General features: G+C 40.3%; 1 protein-coding gene across 3 annotated transcripts in view; it reads right to left on the bottom strand.

Moving 5' to 3' along the window:
• The window catches only part of LOC126334765 (uncharacterized), a 1160035-nt gene that overhangs the window by 620716 nt on the left and 527089 nt on the right, over window positions 1-12230 (bottom strand). For all 3 annotated transcript variants that reach the window (XM_049997344.1, XM_049997343.1, XM_049997345.1), the window contains one exon: window positions 7357-7397. The gene's annotated coding sequence lies outside the window, so the exon portion shown is untranslated. The remainder of the gene's footprint in view (window positions 1-7356; window positions 7398-12230) is intronic.

The raw sequence follows: 12230 nt of genomic DNA on the forward strand, positions 1-12230 counted from the left end.
TTCTTGACGCCTCGTTTGTCTTCCTAGTGACTTCTGTTATATAAGTCCTACATTTAGTATTTGATTTTAAGGTAGCCATTGTGAAATTTAAATATCACACCAATGTAACTTCCTATTCGCAAAATAGCTACACCTTAAAGAGATCAACCTTCTGACACTTGTTTTCCGTAGGTAGCAGCAGCTATTTCCGGAAATATTTTTATTTTCCATCAAAACACTATTTTATTCTTAATTACTCTAATTAATTTCATGCAACTAAATATTTTTTTGCAAAATTAGATTTAACGCTGGTCAGTTTGATACCTTATTTGTCCATTCCACACACTACGTTTGGCTATGAAAATTCAGACAAGAATTTCCCCTCAAATGTCTATTTTTTCCTTAACTATCTGGATTCATTTCGGGCAGATAGTCCACTTTTCTTTTCAAAGATAGACCACCCATTTCTCAGGTTGATAGCTCATTTTGTCTTTTTTCCACCTTACATTTTACTATGAAAATTCGGACTAAAACAGTATGGTGCCATTTATACAGAGTCCGTTTTCTCTTCGTTCAAACATTTAACCAAAACGTCAACAAGATAGATATATATTTCTAATATTTCTGAGCACAACTGTCTATGGACAGCGTTCTAATACTTGTAAAGCATCATACCAATCGTGGTTGCTTTCTGAGTCCGAGACCCTATTGACTGTGAAGCGATTTTAATTCAGTTTACTGACAGAAAAAAGGAAAGGAGTAAGTAAAATGTTAATTATATAACATCAGTTGAACCACAGCCATATTTCACAGTATTTGGTACATCCTCTGTTAAAATTAAAGCTAACTGTGTATTTTATCTGTGAATATAGTATTTTCCTCCTATATGTTAGTAGCATTTCTTCTAACAAAATTCGATTACTTCCATTCCTAGTTCAAACATTTACTCAATTGTCATCGACATAGCTGATATGATGGTGAAGAACTAAGTAGTCAATAAAATACAAAGAATTATACCTCTTGAAATATGGGCGTTAATATATTCTGCGTGACTCGTTACACAGATTTAAATAAATAGTTTCTTTGGGGACCAGTACAGATAACGTCCGGACCATTTTATGTAATCAGGCTCGCAAACACTGAATACTGTTTACTTATGGATGCCATCTCGTACTGGACAGAGATAATAGCAGAGAAGTTATAGTCATATTCAGCAACTATCCTTCTGCTAACGAGACAAATTTCTGCTTCCTTAAATTATATTTTATAGTTCTACGCCTTTACCACTTTCTATGAAAAGCAGCTTTCCTGGAACGCTAAAAATTAATTAGATTCTCCTCATTAAACGAAGAGGCGTGTGGGTGTTGTACGTATTAAGCGGGCGTTATCTGCAGAAGGCACATCTTCTGTCTAATTAACGTAGTTGTTCATTTGTCGATGAGAACTTAGAGAGACTGGGCGTAAAGTTTAAAGGTATTTAACGACGCTTTTGAAAAACAATATTGAGCTTTACCAGGAATTAATGCTTCGGTACACGTAAGTCTGTAAGATCCATTTCACATTAATTTTTGATTCCTTTGAAGTACACGTCACTGACTTTATTCAGAACAAAAAGAGCACTAGTTACTTATTTTCCTTTTATCAGAGAACCGCCTTTCATTTTTGAAAGCTTTACTTTTGGGCAAGACGAAGTATACTCCACAGTTCGTTACTGTTACATCTAAAGATACGTTGACTTCTTAATCATAATGAACTGCAGTTTTATTCCAGCGAAACACATCGATGCTTTTGTCAGCACCGCTGGAAAACCATGACATGCTGCCGGAAAGCAAATGGTGTTTTGTGCTACATGTAGCTACTAAGTATTAGCAATACACATGCACTCATGAGCCAAAAAATAACGGCCATCTACGTAATGAAATTTTCACTCTACAGCGGAATGTGCGATGATATGAAACTTCTTGTACGTAAAGCTATGAGAAGGTGTCATGACTCGCGCTTGGGTAACTTGGTAGAGCACTTTCCTTCGAAAGACAAAGTACCGAGTTGGAATCTCGGTCCGGAACACAGTTTTAATCTGTCAGGAAGTTTCATTGTGGCCAACTACTTAATAGTGTGTTTGGAACATAAAACATCTACATCTACATGCATACTCTGCAAATCACATTTATGTCCCTGGCATAGGGTTCAAAGAACCACCTTCACAATTCTCTATTATTCCAATCTCGTATGGCGCGCGGAAAGAACGAACACCTATATCTTTCCGTGCGAGCTCTGACTTCCCCTATATTCTGAGGAGAAAGTTGGTGATTGGAATTTCGTGAGAAAATTTCGTCGCAACGAAAAACGCCTTTCTTTTAATGATGTCCAGCCCAAATCTTGTAGTATTTCTGTGACACTCCTTTCCCTATTTCACGATAATACAAAACGTGCTGCTGTTTTCTGAACTTTTTCGATGTACTATGTCAGTCCTATCTGGTAAAGATCCCACACCGCGCAGCAGTATTCTAAAAGAGGACGGACAAGCATCGTGTAGGCAGTCTATTTAGTAGATCTGTTACATTTTCTAAGTGCCCTGCCAATAAAACGCAGTCTTTGGTTAGCCTTCTCCACAACATTTTCGGTGTGTTCCTTCCAGTTTAAGTTGTTCGTAATTGTAATACCTAGGTATTTAGTTGAATTCACGTCTTTTAGATTAGACTGATTTATCGTGTAACCGAAGTTTAACGAGTTCCTTTTAGTACTCATGTGGATGACCCCATAACTTTTCGTTATTTATGGTCAACTGCCACTTTTTGCACCATTCAAATATTTTTTAGAAATCATTTTGCAGTTTGTTTTGATCTTCTGATGACTTTATTAGTCGATAAACGACAGCGTCATCTGCAAAAAACCGAAGACGGCTGCTCAGATTGTCTCCCAAATTGTTTATATAGATAAGGAACAGCACACGGCCTATAACACTACCTTGGGGAACGCCAGAAATCACTTCTATTTTCAGAATTAAAGTTTCACTCTGCAGCGGAGTGTGCACTGATATGAAACTTCCTGACAGATAAAAACTTGTGCCGGACCGAGACTCGAACTCAGGACCATTTCCTTTTTCGCGGGCAAGTGCTCTACCATCTGAGCCACCCAAGCACGACTCTTGCTCCGTCCTCACAGCTTTACTTCCGCCAGTACCTCGTCTCCTACTTTCCAAACTTCACAGAAGGTCCCGATTTCGGTTCTCGGTCCGGCACACAGTTTTAATCTGCCAGGTAGTTTCACTTCTGTTTTACTCGATGACTTTGCGTCAGTTACTACAAACTGTGACCTCTCTGACAGGAAATCACAAATCCAGTCACATAAATGAGACGATATTCATAAGAACGACTATTCACTACAAAGGGGTTGTGTAGTACAGTGTCAAAAGCCTTCTGGAAAACTAGAAATACAGAATCCATCTGAAATCCCTTGTCAGTAGAACTCAACACTTCATATGAATAAAGAGCTAGTTGTGTTTCACAGTAAAGATATTTTCTAAACCCATGTTGACTGTGTGTGTGTCAATAGACGGTTTTCTTCGTGGTAATTCATAATGTTCGAACACAATATATGTTCGAAAATCCTGTTCCATATCGACGTTAACGATATGGGCCTGTAATCTAGTGCTCCTACTACCTTTCTTGAATACTGGTGTGACCTGTGCAACTTTCCAATCTTTGGATACGGATCTTTCGTCGAGCGAACTGTTGTGTATGATTGTTAAGTATGGTTCTAATGAGTCAGCATACTCCGAAAGGAACCTAACTGGTATACAGTCTGGACCAGAAGACTTGCTCTTATTAGCTGATTTAAGTTGCTTCACTACTCCGAGGATATTTACTTCTACGTTACTCACGCTGGCAGCTGTTCTCGAATCGCATTCTGAATTATTTACTTGGTCTTACGCTTAGCATGAACTCGAAGAGCCCCTGGTAGATTTCTAGAAGTGTGTGGCACCACATGCCTGTGCATAGGCCACTCAATGTCCGTGAGTTACCCATCAGTGGTTTCATTGCGCCCGGGGATAGCGGCCTATAGCGTCCCAGACGTGTTCAATCGGGTTCAGATCAGGCGAATCTGGTGGCCGAGATGTCAACTTTAGATACTATCACGTTACTTAAAAAACTACTGCTCTGCTCTGGCCTTCTCAGATGGAGAGTTGTCCTGTTGGAAGATACCTTCGCCGTCAGGGGACATCAATCATGAACATGGATAGCGGTCATAACACCACCAGCGACGTGTATTAGTTTTATTTAATTGCTGTTTCTTTTAAGGCGCACTTGACATCTGCTACGCTCAAAATCAGAAACAACAACCTTCATAAACTTTGTGGCACTCATTGAGGACCGCCAGCAGACACTCTTCGACTATCAGTACACGGATTGGTATATTTAGCAACCGAGAACTGCGCTCCAGTTTGGCTTAATAGGCCACACTTAAAAAAGATGTTCAACTTCATAAAGCCATGCGCATTGTTAGTGAGTCACTACGATCTACTTCCACATCTTACCTATCTTCAGTCACTTTCCATCTCCCGATGTCAGATGGAAAAGCGCGCTACTGCGTGAATACCAGAAGATTGCTGATATCATCGACCTTCCGGTACTGAATGATGTATTCCCTGCGGAGCGAGAAGGATTAATATCAAGACATCCCACACAGCCAACAACCTCACGTAAATTGAATTCAGTGCCATCGATGAATGAAAACGCTGCTTACGACAAAACTGTCCTCCACACTCCTTGAAACTGCCCTGCATCTAGGTAACACCCCGTGGTTTTGGCCAGCCCCAGGCAGTTTGAACTATCCTGAGCCGCATCCGAACCGGCCACGGAAGAGGTGCAGACAGTCTCCGCTAGTGGGGCACACCTGTGTCACCATCGTGTGATTGTGGAGCAGGACGACAAACATTTGCTCATGTTGTAGCAACAAGTTCCACACGTACCTACAAGTGCCCTTGCGAAGCTTTCGTGACAGCTACGAGAGGTGCAATAAAAAACATAAAAGACCTTGACATTCTTATATAGCTGCTATCATTTGTATTATTTTATGCTGGAGTGCTGTGTCTAAATGCTGAGATGCAATAGTTCTGTAATCTTTGCATCTGCATTGTCATGTGATAAACAAACAAAAGGAATTACAACAGGTTTAAATGATACAATCCAACATTTTCAAGCCCCAGTACAAGAAAAGAGTGATTACATTTTCAACAGGAATCATCGCCATATTTCTAGCAGAATGAAAAATGCTCCTATCATAACACAAATAAGTGAATATATCATTGTCGGAGTTAGGGATGTAAAAAGGCAGCAAACATAAATACGATACCGAAAGAAATATTAAATATGGTGCAAAATTAACAATAATAATGCATGTAAATAGTTTATAACACGTAGATAAACTTATGATATCTCATACATAAACTTACTTAAAAGCTGACCGATTTGTGCAACAAATGACTAATTGCTAAAACGGTGAAACGATTACACTTGTTATTACCTCTTAGCTTCAGTTCTTGTCATTGTTTATCTTATCGAATAACAAAAACTGAAAATTTAAAAACCGCTATTAGAAAACCTCACGGTAATAATTTTAGTGCGAAATGTTGCAAGAACCAATTCGAATCAAGTATGAGTATGAAAGGCTGCAAAAAGTAGAACAACTACGAAGCAGTGCATGTCACAATATACCATCTGCTTTTAATCCTGTAGGAAAGCAGACCAACTTAACCTTCTTATGTCCGAAAATAAATTTTCTACAAGGTCGCACAGTAGTTTTGGCAGAAAACGCAATAAAGCACTTTACGCTAGTTAAAAATATGGTGATCTTTTTTCTAACAATTATTTTTACAGCAATTTTCGGGTTAGTTTAATTTTCTGCTTGGTCATCAAGCACGCTTTAAATGCTTGATCAAACAGCATTCCATTTTGTGCAGTGCTGGTCATGATTCTTGTTTGTTACATGCATTGTTTTGCAATCCCAAACAGTCTTCGGTGATTTTAAGCCACTGGTGAATAAAATCATTAGCGACTAAACGATGAAACCATAATGAACAGTAATAACAAGTTTTTTTTATCATACCAAAATGAAGTGCTTAAAATGCAACGCATTTATACTAAACAGAGTTTAATGTGCAAACGTGTTATTTTGCGCACGTCAAACCCGAGCAATTAAATATTTCTGCAAACGATTGTTATACATAATGTATTTTGTATCAGTTTAAACCGTCACAGCACTTGCTATTCGCGTGAAAACGGATTTTACGTGCATTTTATGTGCAACTTTAGACCAGTATATCTTGGCAACGGGCAATGCTTTCAAAAAACGACCATTAATTACACGTATTTGTACACCTGCTTAAAAAATTGGAACAGATTCTCTCAAGACTGAAACAAAGAAAACAAACAAACGTGTTTTTGCACGTGAAATCCGAATGACGACAAGATTTTCGAAAGCGTGTTTACAGTTTTTTTTCGTAAGATTGCATGTATTTATTTATCTATTTATTTATTTATTGTAAAAATCGTTTCTGTGCATTCAGTTCACATAAGAAGGAATTTTACGTGCTACATTTAACTCGACTTTGAGCCATCATATTTCAGCAAAGAGTAAAAATTACTGGATTAATTTTTTTCTAACGTTTAAAACTTATCTTTTATCATGGACCGAAACACAGGTGGAGCAAATTTGAACCATCAGTTTTGTTCCAGTTCGGGGTTGTTTAAGGATAACTGTTTTTGTACGTAGAATCCAAATGAGAGTAGCTGTTTTTGTGCGTATAATCTGACCGTAAATTCTTTGCAAAAGGAATTAATTGATTCGCACAATTTTCGTCGTTCAAATCTTGCTTAATATACTGTAAAAGTGATTTTCGAATGGCTAAACAAATGGCCACTGGTTCGGGAAAAAAACATTGCACCATATGTTACAAGCTGAAATAGGAACCGAGCGACAAGATGCTCCCCATCCCTCCCCCGCTCCCCCCAAACCGCGATTCAGCGCGCAGCTAATTCATGCCACAGCCTTTAGACTAAATAATGGCGTATCAGGACTCGGCCATCAACTTGGTGTAACAAGAAACATCATTCATATGACGAGGTGACGCGTCAGAATGTGGCCCTAATCAGCACTGTATGTATAATACGGAAGTACATTTATGTTAACATGAATTTTACTCTATAGTTCTTCTAATAGAGGGATGTATAATTTCCTTATATTACATTATTGATCATCAAGAATTTGAAGAACTATAAATACGATCAAAGATCACATAAATCTGCAGAAGAGATATTATTTCTACGTTAAGTATTGTTCTGCGCCAAATGCAATGAGTAAAGAATTAATACTCACTTTCTTTTTAAGCTTCTTCGCGTGGGGTAGCGCTCATGTTTCTGAAACAGGAAAATGAGAATTTGTTTATGAAGAGACATAATTTTTGGCGTTTCATTCTCTACTCTAGTATTCACATATCTTGATTAGCCGACAAAAATATATTCATGATAATGGTAGATTAACTTCGTGGCTATGGGCTGAATTACCACGAATGTGCATGCGTGTTGATATTACCATCAAAACGCAGTTTTGGTGTGGCTATCAGAATAAAGCGAGAGAAAATAAACAGAGGCAGAGAGTCTTCTTGTTCACTTTCTTATTTATTTCATATCTTAATATTCTGATTAACATGTACAATTATGGTAACCAAATACTCAATACAGCATTATAAACAGCAAAAATTATTCCTGGTTTGTAGGAAAAGGACTCCACAATAGTACAGATTACAGGATTACGAAAAGAATTAGAAAGAAACAATGTCAAAGACACGGAAATAAATAAAATTAGCTATTTTATTACAAATATAGGACATCTGCAAGGCCTTCAAGGCAGAATAATGAGGAATAAAGTGCCCGAAAGAAAGGAAAGGACAACGTGGGGAGAAGATGGAGTACTGGAAAAATAGGCAACAATAAACAAAGAAGCGGAACTGAAGCTGCTACATGATCCTAATTGGTAAGTACGAACATATAGACAATTAAATAAAAATTATATCATATCTGTGAAGATATAAGGTGATGAAAATAGTCCTGTACCATGATGACGGTTTTCGTAAAGTTCACAAGAACTATCAACCTATGTGAAACGACTCTCTATTGATTTGGTTTCTAGTCCGTTATGGGAAATTACGTTACCACGTACTTATAAATTAAACAGTTTTCAATGTTACTGAGCAACAATCATCCAATAATTTTTAACTGAGCACACCGCCATTTGACTATACTATTGTTTATTTAATTACGACCCAGGTTTCGGCCTTATTTTCAAGTGATTGAGCTTATGTCATTAATATATATTGCAGGACATCAAGCTTAAAATTGGCCCTAAGTTAATTATTTGATTTTATTAAATAAGACGTGCTCCAACTATTATTTACTGATATTTTTAAAAGATGATGATTTTACATCTGACATTTTGTGGAGAAGAATTAAAAGAATTATTTTTAATTTACAGCCACTTTTAAGCTTTATTTCCTGCAATACATGCTAATGACATAAACTCAATCACTTGAAAAAATAAAAGTCAGAAACTTGGGTCTTAATTGAATAAACGACCACACATTCAAATGGCGGTGTGTTAATTTAAAAAAAAATACTTAGAAATTGTTTTTCTTGGGAAAGATATGACCGCTTGGCGAGATAAGTGTGTGTAGGTGGATTAAATTGCGCAATAAGGCGTGGCAGTAATATCTCCGGATTTTGATCGAATTGTGCGTTCGTAGGACCTCCTCGACCAACGTTTCTGTTGTGTGGATACCCTCTTCACATTGTCATCACCTATCCTGCACTGTGGGAAGAACTTCAGACAGGACGCTTCCAAATACCTACGGAGCCATACAGTATTATCGTCTGAGCCCCGTCTAACTCATACAGTTAGTGTTACGGTCGATAGTAGCAGTGCCGCCGCCTATCATGCGTCATGCTCTATACGATAACGGCCCATTATGTAACGCACAGCGTCGAAGCATATAACGGTACGAATGCGACAGCACGCAAAACCTACTATGTTCCAAAAGCGCCGCTCACAAACGGAATTTTTCCGGGGCTCATTTCTCGCGTTCCATTCGCATCAAAAATGTAGGGTCATATGGTTTGGGTAGCCCTTGGGCCAGGGACCATTTATACACTCCTGGAAATTGAAATAAGAACACCGTGAATTCATTGTCCCAGGAAGGGGAAACTTTATTGACACATTCCTGGGGTCAGATACATCACATGATCACACTGACAGAACCACAGGCACATAGACACAGGCAACAGAGCATGCACAATTTCGGCACTAGTACAGTGTATATCCACCTTTCGCAGCAATGCAGGCTGCTATTCTCCCATGGAGACGCTCGTAGAGATGCTGGATGTAGTCCTGTGGAACGGCTTGCCATGCCATTTCCACCTGGCGCCTCAGTTGGACCAGCGTTCGTGCTGCACGTGCAGACCGCGTGAGACGACGCTTCATCCAGTCCCAAACATAATCAATTGGGGACAGATCCGGAGATCTTGCTGGCCAGGGTAGTTGACTTACACATTCTAGAGCACGTTGGGTGGCACGGGATACATGCGGACGTGCATTGTCCTGTTGGAACAGCAAGTTCCCTTGCCGGTCTACGAATGGTAGAACGATGGGTTCGATGACGGTTTGGATGTACCGTGCACTATTCAGTGTCCCCTCGACGATCACCAGAGGTGTACGGCCAGTGTAGGAGTTCGCTCCCCACACCATGATGCCGGGTGTTGGCCCTGTGTGCCTCGGTCGTATGCAGTCCTGATTGTGGCGCTCACCTGCACGGTGCCAAACACGCATACGACCATCATTGGCACCAAGGCAGAAGCGACTCGCATCGCTGAAGACGACACGTCTCCATTCGTCCCTCCATTCACGCCTGTCGCGACACCACTGGAGGCGGGCTGCACGATGTTGGGGCGTGAGCGGAAGACGGCCTAACGGTGTGCGGGACCGTAGCCCAGCTTCATGGAGACGGTTGCGAATGGTCCTCGCCGATACCCCAGGAGCAACAGTGTCCCTAATTTGCTGGGAAGTGGCGGTGAGGTCCCCTACAGCACTGCGTAGGATCCTACGGTCTTGGCGTGCATCCGTGCGTCGCTGCGGTCCGGTCCCAGGTCGACGGGCACGTGCACCTTCCGCCGACCACTGGCGACAACATCGATGTACTGTGGAGACGTCACGCCCCACGTGTTGAGCAATTCGGCCTCCCGCATGCCCACTATACGCCCTAGCTCAAAGTCCGTCAACTGCACATATGGTTCACGTCCACGCTGTCGCGGCATGCTACCAGTGTTAAAGACTGCGATGGAGCTCCGCATGCCACGGCAAACTGGCTGACACTGACGGCGGCGGTGCACAAATGCTGCGCAGCTAGCGCCATTCGACGGCCAACACCGCGGTTCCTGATGTGTCCGCTGTGCCGTGCGTGTGATCATTGCTTGTACAGCCCTCTCGCAGTGTCCGGAGCAAGTATGGTGGGTCTGACACACCGGTGTCAATGTGTTTTTTTTTCCATTTCCAGGAGTGTATACCCAACAGAAGGATCGTCGTACTGCAGCTATCCTACAATGCAGGATCAGTTGTAATATCACACTTCCTCCAACTAAGAGAAGTGGAGCAAATCGCTTGGTTCTTCTTACGTTAGATGTGGTCTACGGCTCACCTTAAGGGGATTATGGAGGCAACGTTTAGTTCATGGGCGGTTGATGTGAACACCAGAAAAATATGGTTTTTGGGTACCGAAGCTGATCCGTGGATTTCATAATGGTTTTGCACAGAAAATGGCTGAAAGTTTCATGGTATATTCTTAGGATTCCGATCTCGGACGGCCTTGAAAATTTTATTGATATCTATATCCGAGATACAGAGGTTTAAAGTTACCCTACTTCCACACGTAAAATACTCACACGAAACGCAGCGTGAGGCAAAAATTTCGCTTTTGAAGTAACGTAGCACCGATGAATATCCTGTAAAGCTTCTTCGTTATCCTCTAGGAACCCCCTGTTATTGTGCTGAAGCACATGCAAAATTTTTGTGTACATAAATTCGGGACTGAGGTGTAAAATAGGCTTGTGTTATTTCAATTTCTGTAAGTAAACTATCAAAATTTTACTGACCCAAAAAGTCCTTTTCATATGAGTGACAATCCCTGCTGTAGCAGGGAAGGAATGGAAACGAGCAAGAAAATGCTCCTACCGGAGCACAAAAACGCGAATATACTCCTGTTTATTAAAAGATTTTTACTGCAAAGTGAGCTACCAGCTGCCTCGCTCTAACTTCCATTAGCACCTTTAAAGATTTTTCCAAAAATTCTTGCGTGCGTAAATATTCTCGCTTTTTTTATGCTGAGAGAGAAGAAGAAATTGGAAGCGGGAAAAAAATTTGAAGGTGCTGAGGAAGGCAGCATGAGGCAGCTGATAAACCTCTTTCTCAGCCAGTGTTTTAATAAACAGAAGCACATTCGCTTTTTTTGTGCTCCGATGGGAATATTTTTCTGCCGGTGCATATTCTCCCTGTCAGCGGTACACGTTCATAATCAGATTACCATTGTTCCTGCGAACTGAAGTAACTTGTGGTTTGAATTCAGAGGAAATCTCTCAAGGTAGTCATTAAGTTATTTTTTTCAGAGTGAAGTGTGTATATATTTTTTAGAAATGCTTCCTCCGATTATTAGGGCAGAAAACAGCTGACCAGTTTTTTTTCGTGTTAAAAATGTGTACCTATCTGAAATATTCTCCTCTAGTTATCTGTGCGGTTATAGCAACTTTCTTGTGCTTCTCAAGCAGCAGGACACGGTTGTTATCTCCATTTAATGAGCATCTCTACGTTTCAGCTGAAGGTGCAAATACTATGTTGCTAATGATCAAAACCCAGGATCAAAATAGTTTAAGAATAGAATAAAAAAACGAGATCAGAGTAGTTTAAAAAGAACAGAAAGAATAGTTTAAAAAGAACAACAACTAGAAGAAGTTACGTTTTATGAGCTACATCACGAAAACCTTTGCGTCGGGTGCCGTAGTGTTGCTCCGTTTCGCCACATTGCAAGTTGTATGGTTTTGATAGTGATCTGCTACGAACGAGAGCAGAAAGTGATCTACCTTATTTAGATCCAATATTATCATGACATAGTATTGTAATAGCTTTTGCATTGAAGCTGCAAAAATAGATGA

This window comes from Schistocerca gregaria, chromosome 2, assembly GCF_023897955.1.
Source record: "Schistocerca gregaria isolate iqSchGreg1 chromosome 2, iqSchGreg1.2, whole genome shotgun sequence".
In the NCBI taxonomy this organism is placed as follows: domain Eukaryota; kingdom Metazoa; phylum Arthropoda; class Insecta; order Orthoptera; family Acrididae; genus Schistocerca; species Schistocerca gregaria.